The sequence below is a fragment of the Anguilla rostrata genome, chromosome 2 (genome assembly GCF_018555375.3).
Source record: "Anguilla rostrata isolate EN2019 chromosome 2, ASM1855537v3, whole genome shotgun sequence".
NCBI lineage: Eukaryota > Metazoa > Chordata > Actinopteri > Anguilliformes > Anguillidae > Anguilla > Anguilla rostrata.
This window is the reverse complement of record NC_057934.1, coordinates 62,233,838-62,242,775: the sequence shown is the minus strand read 5'-3', so window position 1 is coordinate 62,242,775 and position 8,938 is coordinate 62,233,838. Positions and strand designations below refer to the sequence as shown.

Below are 8,938 nucleotides of genomic sequence, written 5' to 3'. Positions count from 1 at the left end.
ACATTTCCCAGTGAACATTTTTGTGCTGAGAAGTTGGTGAAATGCCGTTTCGGGTGAAAACCCGGCTACATTTGGTCAACAAGTTAAAGTTTTCACGCTGACTGGGAAGTAGCCAGGCTGTAGGCATTTAAAATCTGAGATATATTTCGGTTATCCTTGTCAAAAATGTTTACGTGAAAACATCTCTCAACTTAGATTTGTACCCCTCCAGACATCTAGATCCTGGGCGAGTCTCCCGGATCATGGCTCCATAATGCGCCATTTTCCTCGTCACGTTAAATGTTACACAGGTCGGAAATGAAGCCCAACAGAAGGATGTGCAGTAATGCTGATCTGTGCCACGCAGAATGGCACGCCACACAAACACTGAGGAGAGAGGAGACGAAAAAATAAAGAGAGGGCAAAGAGACACCAGGAAGGCTGCATTCTCTCCGGGTTTATTCGGGTTCCTTAGGAAGAATTCTCTTCAGAATTACAAAATGCACTGGTAGAAATAGCTGAGAGAGAAACATAGAGAGAAAGAGATTCCACAGCCAAAATAAAGGGCTACATCATCACATTCAGGCAGCTTCTGTTCCAGCTCTACTGGAGGATTTTTTAAATACTTCTTTAACCCCCCCGCCCCCCCCCCCCCCAACTGGAAATATTTTTTATTCTTCTTTTCTTTTCTTTTTTTTTCTCAAACATTGCGTCGATGTGTGTTTATCTCAACCCCAGACTCTCAGTGAACACTTGGCAATAAGAAACTAACAAAGCTCCTTTGATATGAACACCAAAGTCGTTTTGTTATTGTTTTTTTTTTTTTTTGTCTTTTTTTGCATTTTTTGTTTTTAAAAATAGAAGAAGAAAAGGAACACATTGCTTTTAAAAACATCTATCTATATTTATATATACTTTTTTCTTGATATTCTTTTTTTGAATTCCTGAAGATGACTTTATACCCCACATAGTGGCATGCACATTGCACATGCAGTTCTGTAAGTAAATACGTTTCTTTTTTGTCTTTGTCATTTAAATGTTTTTCTTTTTCTCTTTTAAATTCCTCGGTGGCTCCTGCGTGCTTTATTCACATGGAATGGTGGTGAGTTAGTTAGCGCTTGTTAGCCGACGCTTGATTGGGACCATGGGGACCCAGTGGTGTGTGATGTCAGGGGAACATGTCAGGGCATGCTTTGTTTTCAGGTGTGACAGTGACAGACGTGTCCGACTCTCACAAACACACTCACACACACACGTGCGCACACACACACACGTGCGCACACAAACACACTCACACTCTCATGCTAACGCTGGCACAGATACACAATCAAGCACGTACTGTCCCCTACCACCGTCTCCCTCACACACACACACACACACACACACACACACACACACCTGCCCCTCAGACTGCACTCAGGCCCTTGTTGACCCTCTATCTTTGTGTGGTGCATTCACATGGGACTACACTCAGCTAAGTGGTTAAATGCAGAATGTAATTCTGGGGGGATCTGTAAACCTGGCCAGGTGTGTACAGGGCTCCAGACTGATCCTGGGACTGAACTGTTGCCTGGGAGACCTGAGTGGCATTTCGTCTGGGGAGGGCCGGGGCGATGCAGCACCCATCCATCTCCATTATCTGTCCTGCTTATTCCTGGTCAGGGTTGCAGGGTGGCTGGAGCCTATCCCAGCATGCATTGGGCGAAAAGGCAGGAAAACACCCCGGGCAGGTTGCCGGTCGGCGATGCAGCGGTTTTAGTGCAAATAACAGGAGTCTGTCCAGCCTCTGCGTGTCTGAGCCTCCCGAGCAGAGTCCCCCTCCCATCAGCTCTAGCAGAGTTCTGTGCCTGAGGCGCTCTGCGTGTCTGAGCCTCCCGAGCAGAGTCCCCCTCCCCAGGCTCTGTGCGTGTCTGTGTGGGGCTCTGGGCCGTGAGCTCCACCAAGCAGGACTCCCCTCGCACCTCCGGAGGGTTCAGGGAGCAGCAGCGCTCAGGCGCAGGCCGGGGGACGCCGGGCGGAAGCTGCCCTGGGACGGGAGCGAGTTAGCGGGTGAGGAGACGGAGGAATGGTGGCGGGTGAAGGATGGAGAGGGAAGAGTGGTGCAGGGATCCCTGTGGCACGTCACTGCAGAATGCCCCGCTGGGGTTCCTCTCACTGTCTGCTCGTGCCTGCAGTCTGCTGGGAGCACGTCTGATGCCTCTGGGGCACACTTCACAAATTCACTTTCAATTTTACTGCTGATGCCACTAGCATCCTCCCTCTGGAACATCTGCCTGACCTGAGTGCTGTAATTGAACCATTAAGTGAAGCATTATGTGTGTGTGTATGCATGTATCTAGGGTGAGAGGCAGTATAGGCTATAATATTACTGTCAATACTCTTTATGCCCCCTTGTGGCTGCTCATTATACTGCATGTGATTTATTTTTTTGACACACTGCCTGCAAACGACTTCCAGTTAACCTCAACATGTCTTAAAATGGAAACACCAGCATGCAAACTGCAAGTAGACGGAGAAATGACTTGATGGAAGAGACAGGAGAGTAAGACGGTGAAGTAGAGAAGAGAATGGACACAGCTGTTGTTTCGGGAGGTTTATGGGTGATATAGGTTATCAATGATTTACAGAGTCAATGTACAGACAGAAAAATGACAGACCTGCACAACCGCCCAAACTGGCCGTGATTACCCCCCCGCCCCCACCCCCTCCTCCCACCCCCCAATAACAACAAACACCCGTTGATAGAAAAGACAGTCATCCAATCTCATGCTCCACTGGTTCACCCTTCCATGTGCCAATGAAGATCTGGCCAGGGGGGGCACAGAGGGGGGAGGCAGGGTCCATGGCTTATGGCCTTTACAGATGACAGGAGGAGAGGAAGATGATGAATGGAGGATGAAGAGCTATCCCATGATCCCAGCCGGCATCTGGCACGCGTCCCTGCCGTTGTGTCTGAGCGCTGAGAGGGGGGCGTGGTTTCTGTGAGTGTCTGTTTGCTCAGCAGTGAAAGGCACTGCATACACTGTGCCCTATCGCACATAAACACACTCTTACAAACACACACACACACACACACACTCAAACAGATACACACACTCACAAACACACACACTAACACATATGCACGCACACACACACTCTCAAACACATACACACGCTCACAAACACACACACACACACTAACGCATATGCACGCACACACACACACACACACACACACACAGGACTGTGTCACTGTCATGACAGCGAATTCTCCCAGTCTCCCTCCCTGAGAGCCGATCTCTGCTATGATCAAATGCGTGCAGTTCTGTAGTGAAATTTGTCCTATCGTGTAACTATCAATACTTTTTTTTTTTTTTTTCTGGATTTCGCACTATACTCCATCACTGCACATAGTCCTTCCATCTCTGTGCCTTTTTTTTTTTTTTTTTACGCTAACACACAGAGAAGAGCGTGCGGAGTGTGTGCGGCTACGTGAGCATTGCTTTTGGTCTCACCACCTCGAACCATCACAAGAAAGCCCTTATTTATGCACTACCGTTGGCATCACACTAGAGATACACACCATCCAAAAATCAGACGCGGGTACCACTGAATGGATGGACCGCCTCTCCTTTGTTCCCTGAAAGGGAAGGACATGCGGAGACAATGGGATGGGGCTCCATATGTAAACACTTTTTTAGAGGGAAAGAGAGGAGAGAAGGGGGAAGACGACAGGAAAATGGGGGATGGTAATGAGAAAAGAGAGAGAACCCACGTCTGGATTAGTGAACCAAATGTCGAGAAGTAATTGAGAGAATTGAGATGAAGGACGATAAGAGGAATGAAGGGAGAGACCTGCACAGCGACAGCAATCGCAAAAATCGCTTGGTCATAAAGAGGAAAACAAGTAGCGGGGAAACACAATAAGCTTTGGGATGATCATGTATTGTGACACGATTTGCGCTGTCTTTTGGAGCACACAAGACACCCATTTTTTTGTTGGTAACTGCAGTGGTGTTTGCCATTTTGGCTCCACAAGGTGTGAAACATGCAACATTTGGAGCCAAAATGATTTCATTCGAAATGGCCAATCCTGTATTCCCAGTTTCGGGTCCAGGTTTCAGGAAAGGGAATGATGAAGAAAAGGAGCAAGGAGAAAGGGAGTAAGAGAGAATGCGATAGAGAAGAAGTGGGTGAGAGAGAGAGAGAAAGAGGGAGGGTTTTTCCTTTCTCTTGGCAGTAGAGCCAAACTCACAGGTGAGTATCTGTAAAATCCAATCCATTCTTATGTTACACATTTAAATGCGCGTCTTTTACACTTCAATGATAAGAAACTGAATATTAACAAATCAGTTAAACCTCAGAAATGGCAGAATTTCACTGGCAGACTGGACGCAGTTGCCAGGGCGATTGCACCTTAGCAACAAAGCGACCACCGTGCAGTAGGGCCCGTAAGCCTCTCCTACCCCAGACCAAGCTGGCCACAGAGAAGCTCAAACACACGGTCACTGGCACTAATACTCATGTCATTAAGGCCTATAGATGGTCCTGTTAAATAAGGGGTTTGCATGAAATAACAGTCAGAAGGCACTGTGGCTCTCCAGGATCAGGAATGCTAACCCCTAGCCAATTTAGTCCATCCTCTGAGACCTGGGGTGTCGAGCCACCCCTCTTCCTGATGGTGGCCTGGAGATGGTAACTACTGGGGGAGGGAGAGGGAGAGGGAGAGAGAGATAGGCAGCAAGAGAGAAAGAGAAAGAGAGAGATATAGAACAGGGAGAAGGAAACCAAATGAGTGGCCATAACAGGGTGGAAACAAGGTGGCTATAGATCAGGTGCCATTCATGTACGTCCACCGTTCTATGACGCACACACACACACACAAACTGGACCACACTGCTCAAGTGGTGAAGCGCTATTAAAAGCTGGCCTGCAGTGATCTGCATAGAATCGTGCCTGTGAACGCACAGACGCCTCTCTCTAACCTCTCTCTGAAGTGGCACAGCACGCTCCTTCGCTGTGTGGCTAACACCTGTGCTACGTCACGCGTGCGCAGGGACCTCTAAAGAGAGGCATCGCCTAGCAACACGCCTGTGCCGTACAATGTCCGGGGACAGGGAACCTCTAGCGTTGCTTGCTATAGCATGAATAGGCTGATAGAGGACTGTAGGTGGGAGCAACCTCTACAGTGATAACAATAAGGAGAAACCTAGTCACGTGGCAGTGATGGGAGCAGTATTGTATCTAATACCTTGGTAGTGCAGCGAGAAAGACTGAGAAGTCAAAGTTGGTTTCAGTGGACAGAAACGCTAAAGGATTGAAGGGGTTTGTGAAGGTGGGGGCTGGGGGCTGTGGGGCTGGGGGTGGGGGGTGGGGGCAGAGGAAAGTTTGGCAGGAAGAGCGTAGCCCTTGGTCCTTCTGTGCGGTTGTTTTGGCTGTGGCGCACGTCCCGAACGCAGTGAACACTTCATGGGTACAGACTGGCTGTCATGACGACAGGAAGGCAGGGAGACGTGAGCGGCAACAGTGGGCTGTGTCGCCCCCTGGTGGCAGTCGTGTCGGCTGGGTTGGCGTTACCCCCCCCTCCCCATCTCCTCCCAAAGACAAAACAGCACCACCTTGTGGTCAACAAATACTCAACCTCCCCCCCACCCGTCCTGCGTCAGAAAAATAATCTGAATGAGAAAAACAGAGCAGCATTGATCTTGATTAACATGGTCAATAGAGCTTCTCTCTCTCACGCTGCGATGAGAAAGCAACAAACATTTTCACTAATCAGATTTAGGAACAGTTGAGGGGCCTCCGAGGAAAAGCCAATAATAGCCAGCAGCCACAGCTTTTATTTTAAATGACTGTGTTTTGACAGCCCCATGTGAGAATCGAATGGGTTTTCATTCCAGCACTGCACTGTGCTGTAGCTGCACCATATGACTTTATTTTTCCATTTTTCCTGAGACCCCTCAACATGGATTATTCCTTCAACCCAACTTTCTTTCCCTCGGCTCATCAGAAACGAGTGAAACGTTTTTCGTGCGGGGTAAACTGTGGGATTTCGAGCGCCCGTGACTGGAGACGCATGGAGGGAGGGGCTAGGTGGCGGATACTGATTGTTACAGCGGCCCTTCTGAAGTGGTCCTGCTCCAGCTCAGACCTCCACCTTCCGCTCCTTAACTACACCTCTCCCCCACTGCCTCCCCCATCATAGAATGCCCCCCAGGGCTGGAGGCTGGCATAGTGGGGGGGGGGGGGGTGCGGGAGTGGGATTGCCATTAAGAAGCAGGCCGGTCATAAATTGTTGCCGTGGGTTACAGTGATAGTGGGGCCGGGTTAAAAGTTTAGTGCAGTGGCAATCGCAATGTGACCAGCTCTCAGAAACTACACAGTTTGTAGTTTTGCAGAGAGACAGGAAGTGCACAAGTCCCATTGTGCCGTGTTATCTCCACAGAGCTCCACACACCCCCCCCCCACAGTCCCATTCTGGAACACAACAATGAGAATAAGATGAACACAGCTGAATTAAAAAAAATAAACAACTCAACAAAAGAAAAATCCATCTCTCAAAATCACTATCATTAATACTGGCATCATTATTTATAGAATTAGTATCATTAATAATAACTAATCAACTCTTAAAACGGAGACATTCTCTCTTTGTCTCTCCCTCTGTCTCCGTCTCTCTCTTTCACTGGTGCTCTTCTTAGGAAAGCCGTGGAAGACTGTGAGCAGTAGTGTGGTTTGGGGGAGAACATAACAGCAGGGCAGATTGTGACCAGGGACTGGCCTGGGACTGACCTGGGACTGTCCTGGGAACTCAGCTCGGCTGTCAGCCGTCAGATCACAGTGCTCAAATCCTCTCGATTTGCACTGTACCTTTTCCTCCACTTAAGCCTCTGGTATTTTATGCTTAAAGAGGACGGGCTTCTACGTAGCTTGCATGCTGGTAACATGTCAGAGTATTCTTGCAAAGATCCACCTGTGAAGCGGATCCAAAAGTTAATTGGTGTTTAATGAAGACGTTACACTTTGTCCTGTCATACGTGTGTTTGGAAATTCAGAGCGAAAAATGAATGAACTATCCCCACAAAAATAAACCCATACGCCCTCAGCCCGCCACTGATGCAAGAGCACAGCGAGAGATCGACAGGCAGCGCGGGAGAGAGAGACTGAGGCAGACAGAGCAAGAGAGAGAGAACTCCCGCACACTCGAACAGAGGACCAGTAAATTACCCCCCACCCCCTCCCCCCCCCACCCAATCCCTCCCACCCCAGACGGTAAAGCTTCTCTCTGTTAGTTTAGTATTAATCATGCAGGATTCCATCAGATTTTACCCAAAGAGTTCAAACAAAGCAGAGCGGGTGCAACAGAATCGTTAAGCTCCAATGTTCAGGAAGAGGAGGAAGGAGACCAGGAAGAAGGAGCAGAAGAAGAAGAAGAAGAAGAAGAAGATATTCTGAAGAATCTGTCTGTTGTTTCGCAAACACCACCTCCCCTCCCTTCCCATTTCTTCCTTCCAGGGCCGGGCTGGCTGTGTGGGAGCCGTGGTTTGAGATGGTGGTGGTGGTGGGGGGGGTTTGATTGGTGGAGTGGGACAGGCAGGCCACCCCTTTACCACATCCACGAGTTCAAAGGCCTTTCTCCCCGTCGCCTTGGCCAAACACCCCCCTCCCCCCCCCCACACACACGCACGCACGCACGCACGCAAACACAGGCGGTGAGGTCAGTGTCAACGTTCAGCGTAATGGACGGTAAACACAGATGATAAAACTCATCTATTAGTACCCAGCAGCAGGGTAAGGTCTCCGCGGCGGACCCAGCTCCTCTGGCCTGCCCTGAAAAGCAGAGCGCCCACTCTCCTCCTGCCCCTCCACCCCCTTTTTATTCATTTATTTATTCACTCATTCCTTCATTTATTTATTTTTTTATTTTTTCTTGACCGCTTTGTTTTCTTTTTCGCCGCCGGGTCGTTTCTGAAGGCAGGGCGCGGCGTGGTGCGACGGAAGGGTCTGGTGGCACTCTCTATTTTTTATTTTTTGTTTGTTTGTTTTGTTCTTTTCCCTTTGTTTCCGCGGGCGAAGCGGGGTATGGTGGCACTCCCATCGGTTTGTCGGCCATTTTGCATACTGGGCGGGCCGAGCGCAAAACCTTCTGGCAAGCGCAGAACGCCGCGTACCGATTCGTCCAGAAGCGAGATCACATGAGAGGATCGCCGACCAGGAGCCCTGCGATTGGCCGGAGACAGGAAATCACTTTCACCACAGCCGGTGGGGGCACAGCTGAATCGATAAGACCAGCTGGACCCCATCATGGCAGGATAAACTTAAATAGGTCCGTGATACATTTTAAACAAGGGTGCTGCATATTTTTCCTGAAAAAAGAAAGCCACTGGCAGGAATGGAATCTGAGATTATAGAAGCATTATGGGCCATGAAGCATCAGCTACAGCTGGGTCTTTAGTGGTTAGCTGTATTTTTTAAAAGAATAAATAATTTGACATGGCGCTACAGTACAAAATATGTACCCGTAATGATCTCATAGCTTTGGCTTCTTTCACTTAGCTCTAGTTAATTTTGATGAATTAACTTGGTCTGTAAATATATATATATATATTTTTATTGATCATAGCAAAATATTTCTTTTGCCCCTCGTGTATTAAAATATACATCCAGTGATTTCTGTCTTATTGAAAGGCGTTCTCCTTCGGCACTCTCATGTGAAATCGCCTCTAGCGTGTGGGACGCGGCACTGTCCCCGTATCCACACGCCCCTTTCGCCTGGCGTCGCCCCCCGGCACCCCCTCTCCGTCATTGTCCAGTCCTCTCCCCCCTCCCCAGCAGAGAGCAGAAACAGGAGGGGTGGAGCGGGGGGGGGTGGGGCGAACGGTGCGTGTCCTCATGTCTCTCTCCGGCAGGGCCAAAAACGCGCTCTCTCCCACAGTCCTTTCCCCGCCCTCCTCGCCGTGTCACTTCCTGTAGAAAG

The 8,938-nt window shown here is 49.2% G+C and overlaps 1 protein-coding gene and 1 long non-coding RNA gene across 3 annotated transcripts in view; both read right to left on the bottom strand.

Annotated features, from left to right (window-relative positions):
• Positions 1-415: 415 nt before the first annotated feature.
• On the bottom strand, positions 416-7,206 carry LOC135248762 (uncharacterized). Its single transcript, XR_010328505.1, has 2 exons — positions 1,851-7,206; positions 416-1,779 (listed from the first exon to the last, which is right to left on the bottom strand). It is a non-coding gene; the product is annotated as an uncharacterized LOC135248762 (long non-coding RNA).
• LOC135248760 (voltage-dependent P/Q-type calcium channel subunit alpha-1A-like) overlaps positions 7,207-8,938 on the bottom strand; it is a 152,303-nt gene continuing 150,571 nt past the window's right edge. For both annotated transcript variants that reach the window (XM_064323670.1, XM_064323671.1), the window contains one exon: positions 7,207-8,938. This exon is cut by the window's right edge and continues 717 nt beyond it. The gene's annotated coding sequence lies outside the window, so the exon portion shown is untranslated.